The following is an 8331-nucleotide window of genomic DNA, read 5'->3' as shown; positions in this document are numbered from 1 at the left end:
GCAAATATTTTCCAGAAAACAACACATTTCTCTGTTTCATAACCGTAATGTACAGTGACAATGTGACTATGTACAAGGTGTCACTTACTGAAGAACTACAGTGGATCAGCGGCTGGACTTGGCAGCTTTGCCCACTTTCCCAGAGCTTTACAGAGGGTTTCGTCTCATCACTTAGCTGTCCTGTCTGTAAAGTTACAATTAGGTTCACTCTCTCTACACCAGCAGTGCTGTTTTTATGGCTGCAGCAGGCGACTGTAAAACCCACTGCACACTACCTGCTCAGCACCAAGCAGCAGACAGGTGCAGTTACAGAGCAGTTGGAAATGGTAGAGCATTTAGCAGCTAAAGAGCCGGATATTTCCCCAAGGGATCCCCCCCTGCCGCTACGAGAGACTGAATATTCGATTTTCCATGATGGACAGAAACATGACTCCAAATGAAAGCCGATGATGCTGCCTAACTGCTGCGTGTGTAAATGTGCGTTTGCTAACAAGTTCATCATATCAACTTTGAAGGTGATGATGTGTCAATGCTGTGTTCACGCCTTCTCTCGCCTGCCTCCAAGTGGCACATCACAAAAAAAAACAAAAAAAAAACGCATTATTGCGGGTTGGAAGGTGTAATGGCTGTTTCAAAGCCTCGCCACAGATGCCGAGGCCGTTATTTGAATGATCATTTGTTGGCCCTAAACGTAGCTGAATTCAAACCCGCATTAGCTGCATCCACTGGGTAGGAACAAGCTGTGAACAGAACATTATCATATTCTCAAAGTGTAGAGTTTTTTTTTTTTTTATAGCAGAAATGGAGCAAAGAGTCAGCTATTTGATTTTGGCTCTGATTTTGGTCTTCAGCTTGTGCAGAAAATGTGCCAAATGCCCTTTTTCTGTGTCCGTCTGCTGTTTGGTGCTAAGCAGGTGGAGTACAGAGTCCTGGGTGGCGCCTACTATGCTGTACGTCCCTAACTGTTAAGTCCCAGTAGAACATGTAACATCACAGAGAGTGGAAATTAGAAAATTGTCCAAATTTTTTAAAAATTATATTATCAGTAATGATGATGATTATTTTAGTGTTCATCCCCAGAGGAGAAATTATCCAAAAGGTCAAAGGTTTGGCACTAACAATTCTATATGTACTCACTCGCACGCGCGCGCGCGCGCGCACACACACACGCAAAGACAGGAGAAGGGATTTCTGTCTATTTTATCTCTTATCCTGCTAATTCCTGATGACTCAATCATGCATTATGAGGGTCACCTGGGTTTGGTTCACTCCAGTGTCAGCCGTCACCCCCAGCCCTATGGCCTAGCCTGCAGATTACTCGGTTTATAAATAGGCTCTATACTCACTAATGTGAAGCATGATGTAAGCTAGGGAACATGTGTGGATCTCTGCTATTGGTGGTGGGGTGGGGTGGGGGGGGGGCAGTACATATAAACAAGTGCTGCATTATTACCCAGTACATGTATGCAAATTGTACTGTTGTTACAGAGTTTGTCTATTTTCTGTTCTATGCATCATTTTCCTTTTGAACTTTTTTATTTATATGCCTCCATGCCCATATGTGCCTGGTTGTGCATGAACTAAAGAGCCAGTTAATCTGACCGTGTCTGCTGGCAGGACATCAGGTTGCCCCACAGTGCTTTCAGGCAAACGGCCAACATCAAAAAAACATTGGAGTGTTCATCCTAGTAGGGCTACTGAGGTTGTGCCTCCAGCAACAGAGACCTGATGCATCCACCAGCAGTTGGAGAAGCGCCAACAAATGTGCTTTCCCATCACTCAAAAATACAACCTTTCTCTAAAGCTGTAACTGCTTCATTCGCTCAAACAGCCTGAATTTCATACAATTTTGTCAAGAACTCTGCCAGTTCAGGTTTGATGGTACACTTATCAGGCTGGCGAATTAATCAACGTCTGTTCCTGTGTGTGTGTGTGTGTGTGTGTGAGAGAGAGAGAGAGAGCGAGAGAGAATCAAAGACAGTCAAACAGAGAGAGGGAGAGGAGGGGGGAGTGGAGCCTGACGCAGTGTGAGAGGCAGAAACTGAGAGGAGAGAGACGGGAAAGCGAGGGAGACAGAGGCGAAGAGGCAGCGCATCACATCAGGCGCCGTTTTGCATCCCAAAATCTTGACGCGGGTGGATCTGCCACACTGGCTGCTGCTGCTGCTGTGACCGCCGAGCCCTTTCCCGGTCACCGCTCTTCACAGAGACCGCGGAGGAGACAGCAGCAAGCGAGGATCAAATCAGTGACAGGCAACAACAAAAATTGAATGAAATATATTTAGAAAAACAAAACAAAAACCCACATCGACACAAGCACACATACGGCCGGAGGCGAAGAGCGGAAGGCGGAGCTGAGGAGACCGGCGAGGCTGCTACCACGTTGGCATCTGGAACAGGTAAAGTGAACCGAGCGAACACAGATTGCGCACAGCTTTGGCTTCATTTCATGTGCCTGTGATGAGATGTGATGGCTGGACTCGCATTGCGTAGGTAACTTTATAATACGCCAACCGCTCCGGCACTCCTGCGGTTCTGACATCCGCGACACCGAACCCATCTCAGTATGTTTGTGTGGGTGTGTGAGTGGTCGTGATGAATGAAGAGCTTTTGCTGGTTGGCTGTTCTCCGACAACCGTGCTTATCTCCGTCCCCGTGTGCCCATATGATAATGCAGACGAAGATAGGATCAGCTCCGGGTGAATGATCATCCCGTGCTCCAGTGTTTGCAGGTTGAAGCTGTTCGGTATTGAAACGTATGCACATTTATGTTGGTCACTTGTTATTCATGCAGTTCTCGTCCCGGGACGCGTTGCAGAGCCAAATTGAGGGACCGGCACAGTTTAGCCCCCATAGCAGCACCGCAGTCCGGCTGGCAGAGTGTTCAGCACCCTGGACAGCGGCTCTGCACACTCTGAACAACCACTGAACTCTTCTTTTTTTTTCCCCCCACCTTAACAGAAATTTTACATCTGTATGTTCTAGTCAGCACGTTTCTTATCCCAGGGCTGAAAAGTCTGTTGGAGGTCAAACTTTAACACATCCGACCTGAAACTGCACGACTTGATATCCTTTCACAGGCAGGAGACAGATGCAGCTGCCCTCAGTGAATTCTGCTTGTCAAGTTTTATTTTCATGCAAATGTCCACATGCAGACCCGAACATTCCACCACAAAGTGCTTGGACACGCAAGGTATTGACCAGGGCTCACACCATTTCTTAAAAAAAGAAAAAAAAAAAAAAAAAAAAAAAAAAAGATGCTCAGCAACTAAAGTAGAGGCTGAGTGATCTAAACTTTTAGACCTTATCACTGGGTGCTGCGATTTGAATGGATTTTTCATTAGATGTCAAGGTCATTCGGCCAAACTTCCTCTCCCTCAAGAGTCCCAGAAAACATTAAGCAACTATTTTTATTCTACAGTCTGTGCAGTAATTCTCTTGACAAGTTAACTGAACTAAATGTGTGAAATTGGTGCATCGCTTCCTTTTTAAAGGGGAAAAAAAACAAAACCTTAATAAACACGTTGAGTTAATGAATGCAAGTGCTTCCATACAGGTCAGGAGGGTTCACTGAAAAGTTTAATGAGGAGGGAAATGTGAGTCATGTGTTACAGCACTCACAGTCACCTGATTCCCACCTCCAGGAGATTTTGGACCTGCCTTGTGATGCCTTTTGCTCCTGTCTGTGTGTGTTTATTGCAGTGTGAGGCTGCACAAAAAAAACAAAAAACATTATTTCTTTTTTATTTTTTGGCATAAATGTTCAAACGTTACCCAGACAATGTGGCCTGGACTTGTGCGGCTCAAGGCCAGGCCTGTTCAAACAGTCTTGATGTGCAGTTCACACGCAATCACCCACTGTCTGCATGTATTTGACACGCAGTTGCGCAGCCGGTTAGATTCTGGCTGCTGTGCCCTGCGCCTCCTGCCTACTGCCCCACGATCTGTTGCAAGCGATGTTGTTGCCACTTTGTCCCACAGGGCATGGACTACTAACAGAGCTTTTCCACTGACTGACTCCAATTGTTGGCTGAATGCCACAGAGGGAGAGGAGGACAGGGACGGAAGATGGAAAGATTGAAACACCACTCCTAGTCCCGTGAATAGACACAGAGCAAAGCAGAATAGCTTCAGTGACTCATTATGTGTTCGAGTATGGGAAATGGTTGATTGGCTCTTTGCAAGGCCATGCCAGGTCACTGGGAAGTCTTTTGTTGTCCTGGGAATTCATTGATAACTATCTTAGAGGTCACCCATCAATGCTTTCATCCTGCATTAGTATTGCAGTGCTTACTGCAGCAGACTTCTCCAGTCTCAAGAGCTGGAGGAGCAGAACGCTTCTGATCAGGCTGGAACAAAAGCGCCTCTAAAGCTGTGGCTGCTAAACTGCACGTTTGATTCCTGAGAGCTAGAAAACTTCACCGAACTAAACTAAAACCGAAAGCCCTTCACGAGCAAGCTGCACAGAGAAGGCTTTTTGTGCTGGTGTCAAAAATGGTGGCACTCCACTGGTTACATCCGTAATAAGGCAGGTGGCAACATAAAAAAAAAAAAAATCAGCTGTAATGAAAAGTGACAACTTTAGTAGAGAGGAACTGCTAGAATGTCTGCGAGTACAAAATGAATGAAAAGTGATGGACTTAATGTCTGCGCTGTCTTGTCATTGTACCAGGTTGTTGCTCTGAACCTTCATCTGAACTTGTAAAGGGTTTTTCTTTTTTTTTTTCTTTTTTCTCTGTGTATCATGTACTGTAGACCCAGGAGTGAGCTATCCATCCATGGTACAATCTTAGTACCTAGAGGCATCACTGTGGGGCAAGTACTCCAGGAATACTAAAGAAACACTGCTGTGTAATGGGAGATCCCTGCTCACTCTTCCATCCATTTACTGCATTTTTCGCCCCTTTTAGCTGCCACCGGAAGGCAGCCTCATGGAGTGTGCACCTGTTGAACTCCCACGCTAAATTTCAGTGGTTATTTTGTCAAAGCTGTTCATCTTTTGACAGACCCCAGCTCCCTAAATTAGGCATGTAGGTTGCACGCGGAGTCGGCAGTATCATAATGTTGATCTTTGCAGAGAGGGAATACCCCTCGGTGTGGAACTCAATCTGCGTGCATAGTTAACATGGCACCTCCCTGCTGGCCAGGTCTAAATGTAAGAGCACATTATTTCACCGTGCTCGTTGTCAGAGCATCTTTTGTTACATTCATTCTTAGTTTTGTTTCTGAAATACGTAAGAGGAACGTGTAGAGACACACACACACACACACACACACACACACACACACACACACACACACACACACACACACACACACACACACACGGATGCCGCAGCACAGGGTGCACACGCTCAAACAAGCACACGGATTAATAATGTACGATATTCCCTGTAGGAGGCTAGTTAGCATTTCAGGAAGACTGTTGCACTAACACTGGGGAACTGTAATTAGGAAGTTATTGTTGCACGTTGCAATGTGCGCGCAAACATATACACACACACACAGATGCATGCACACAATATTTAAATCGTGAAGCAATGAGGCCAGTTTACTATCCGTAACTTGCAATCTGTGTTGTATCAGTCTGTGCATTATGTACATTGTCGTCTCTTTCTATTATGCTCAAACCTTATAGGAAACAACGCTTGAATTCTTGACTCTATACGACTTTGAGGGGAGCAGTTCACCTAAATTTGTAACAAGTTTTTATTGCTTTTTTTTTTTCTAGTGCAGAACACTTTGCATAACAAAGTATTCTGAAAATTATTGTACCTTTTTATTTAACCCATTGAGCCTTGTTGTGATTGAAATTTTTTTTTTTTGATGACCGTCCCACTAAGAATAGACAGCAAGATAACCGTGTGTGTGTGTGTGTGTGTGTTAATGCTCAACATATTGGAAATGTACATGGGGCAAAAAGAAGTCTGACACAATTAGATAAAAACTGTATGCTAAATAGCGCCTCATTATAACCCAGAAGCTATCTAGAATAACATTAAAATTTTAAGCTACCCCAAACATTGGCAGCGAGAAAAGAGAACACAGTTTGTGCAGTGAATGGGATATAGTTTGTGGTGTTAACAACATTAGAAAATAATGTTTAAAAATTTAACAGTAACCTCTATTTTCATAAGGAGTTTCCCTGTCAGAAGATGCTACAGTGAAAAATGAAGCAGAAATAGATCTAAGAATGTGGGTAAAAGTCAAAACCATCTTCACAAATGCCAAATATGGGAGAAAATAAATAATTTATTAGGTGAACTGACCCTTTAAGACACACACTCCATATAGAGCTTGCAGTTTATGTCCACAGGCCCATGCGCCGAGTTTTACCCTGTTATCTACTGGCGCCTAAAGATTTCTATTTTTTTAATTTATTTTTTTTGCTCCAGGCTCATAAAAGTTTTATCCATCTCTTTTTGTCTGGAAATCATAAACCCTTGAATCATTGTATGTCTCAAGCTGGAGTTCAAGAATTCCTGAGAGCCGGTTTCATTAACCCGAGCGTCACATTTTGAGACTATGAGACAACCTAACAGTGCCCTCATACCTCGTGTTCAGAGCGTGAATGACGAATGAGCTTTTTAATGTACGCTGACACATGTCGTGCGGATGCCAGCGCGCCAGAACTAAAGCTAATCCAAACCTAAACTCTTCAGCGAAGGTCTCAGCCCTTTTCACTTCTCTTTCTATATACTCTCCCTAAACACCACTTCCCTCTTATCTTGTGCCATCTCTACCTCTGTTTCCACACTGCCACAATGCACACACCCTCTTCAGGCAGCCTGTGTGTGTGTGTGTGTGTGTGTGTGTGTGTGTGTGTGTGTATGTACTGAGTCAGCTAGTTTGTATGCTGGCTGCTCCTATCCCAGCCTCTCTCTGGAAATCAAGGAGAGATCGTGGAGAGGATGCAGAGAGAAGAGAGAGAGAGCACAGGGACACTGGAGAGGGTGCGAGGTGATAGAGACGGAGTGATTTGCGGGAGGGATCGGGATGCCACCGGCTGAAATGAAAAGGTGGAAGGAGAGAAATAACACAAGGGTGGGGAAAAGATGGAGGAAAGGAAAAGGAAAGAGGAATGAGGAAAGAGATGAGTTCTCCTCCGAACCTGCTCGCCTTCATTCGCTTTCATTGCCTCGGCCCTCTGTTGTGCAGACAATGCTGTGTCTGTAGCAGAGGTAGTTTAGAGACACTGTGGCCTGGCAGAGACTTGGAAAAAAAAACCCTCTGATATTCTGTTCTGAGGTGCTCTTCAGGGCTTAGAGGAGAAATCTCTCTGGCTGTCCCATTAACTCCTGGAACCTGGACTATTAAAACAGTATTATCTCTCCTGGCTGAGCAGGCCAAACCCCTCCTCCTCCATTTCCTGTGAAGTTCTGTCATGCCAGACACTGAGCAACAGGAAAATTGTTTTTTCTGATTTCGGTTTCGTTTTTTTCTGAAAATTTCTCAAAGGTCTGGATGTCGTTTGAATCCACTTGCCGTTGCTTGAAATATCCTGAGAGCAACTCTGTGTGAGACGATGATCGAGAAGAAGGTTGAAGATGATCATTTTTCTTAGCTAACTGATAACTTTCATATTCGGGGGGGGGGGCTGCTCTCATGAGACACAACATGCAAAGAGGAAAAACACCAAAAGACCTGCAACAGTCATGTTGCTCAACAAAAACTTAGTGACCGTACCTCCTGTATTGTGCTTTTATATGTTAGAAATCTGTATTTATTTTTCTGTCAAGTGCTCTTCAAGCTCTAGAGGCCAGTTCAGAATCAGCAAAAGGCTGTTGTCTTAACCCCTTCCCTCTACAATCATGATTTATTTATAGGTTATAGGAACCGTTATTTGCCACAGCAGGCAAAGTAAATAAGTTCTCTACCTGTTGAAGCATTTTGCATACTGCTAAAATTGATGCTGTACCTTTTTAGTACGAGTTTGGAAGCTTGAGTGTTTTCCAAAATCAAACAAAAACCAAAAAATGCATGATTGTAAGGAACGGATAATCTGCATCCAGCCGCACATTAAGGCGTCTACAGGTCTGGTCCACTCAAATTTCATTTGTGGGCTTACGATGAGGAAAATTGGAAAAGAAAATTGGGTAGAAATCCTCCAAATTCTATCACATGTAACGGTGAAGGATAAATCTGTCATCACATCTGGTTCTCTCACGAGGTCCATGCTAAAATTTGACCTACAGCTGACAGAAACCCCCAGTGACCGTTTTCACTTCAGCCGACAAAATCCACAACAAGTGGGAAGAAATGAGGTGCTTGTTTTTGGTCTATATAACTTTCTGAAACCAACTAATTCATTAGAATGTTGATGTTAATTCTG

General features: G+C 44.2%; 1 protein-coding gene across 2 annotated transcripts in view; it reads left to right on the top strand.

Moving 5' to 3' along the window:
• The first annotated feature begins 1990 nt into the window (after positions 1–1990).
• The window catches only part of LOC137123610 (protein ELFN1-like), a 104011-nt gene continuing 97670 nt past the window's right edge, over positions 1991–8331 (top strand). For both annotated transcript variants that reach the window (XM_067497621.1, XM_067497620.1), the window contains exon 1: positions 1991–2398. The gene's annotated coding sequence lies outside the window, so the exon portion shown is untranslated. The remainder of the gene's footprint in view (positions 2399–8331) is intronic.

Source organism: Channa argus, chromosome 3 (genome assembly GCF_033026475.1).
Source record: "Channa argus isolate prfri chromosome 3, Channa argus male v1.0, whole genome shotgun sequence".
Taxonomy (NCBI): domain Eukaryota; kingdom Metazoa; phylum Chordata; class Actinopteri; order Anabantiformes; family Channidae; genus Channa; species Channa argus.
Note: the sequence above shows the minus strand (reverse complement) of the source record. Positions and strands in the feature narration are given on the sequence as shown.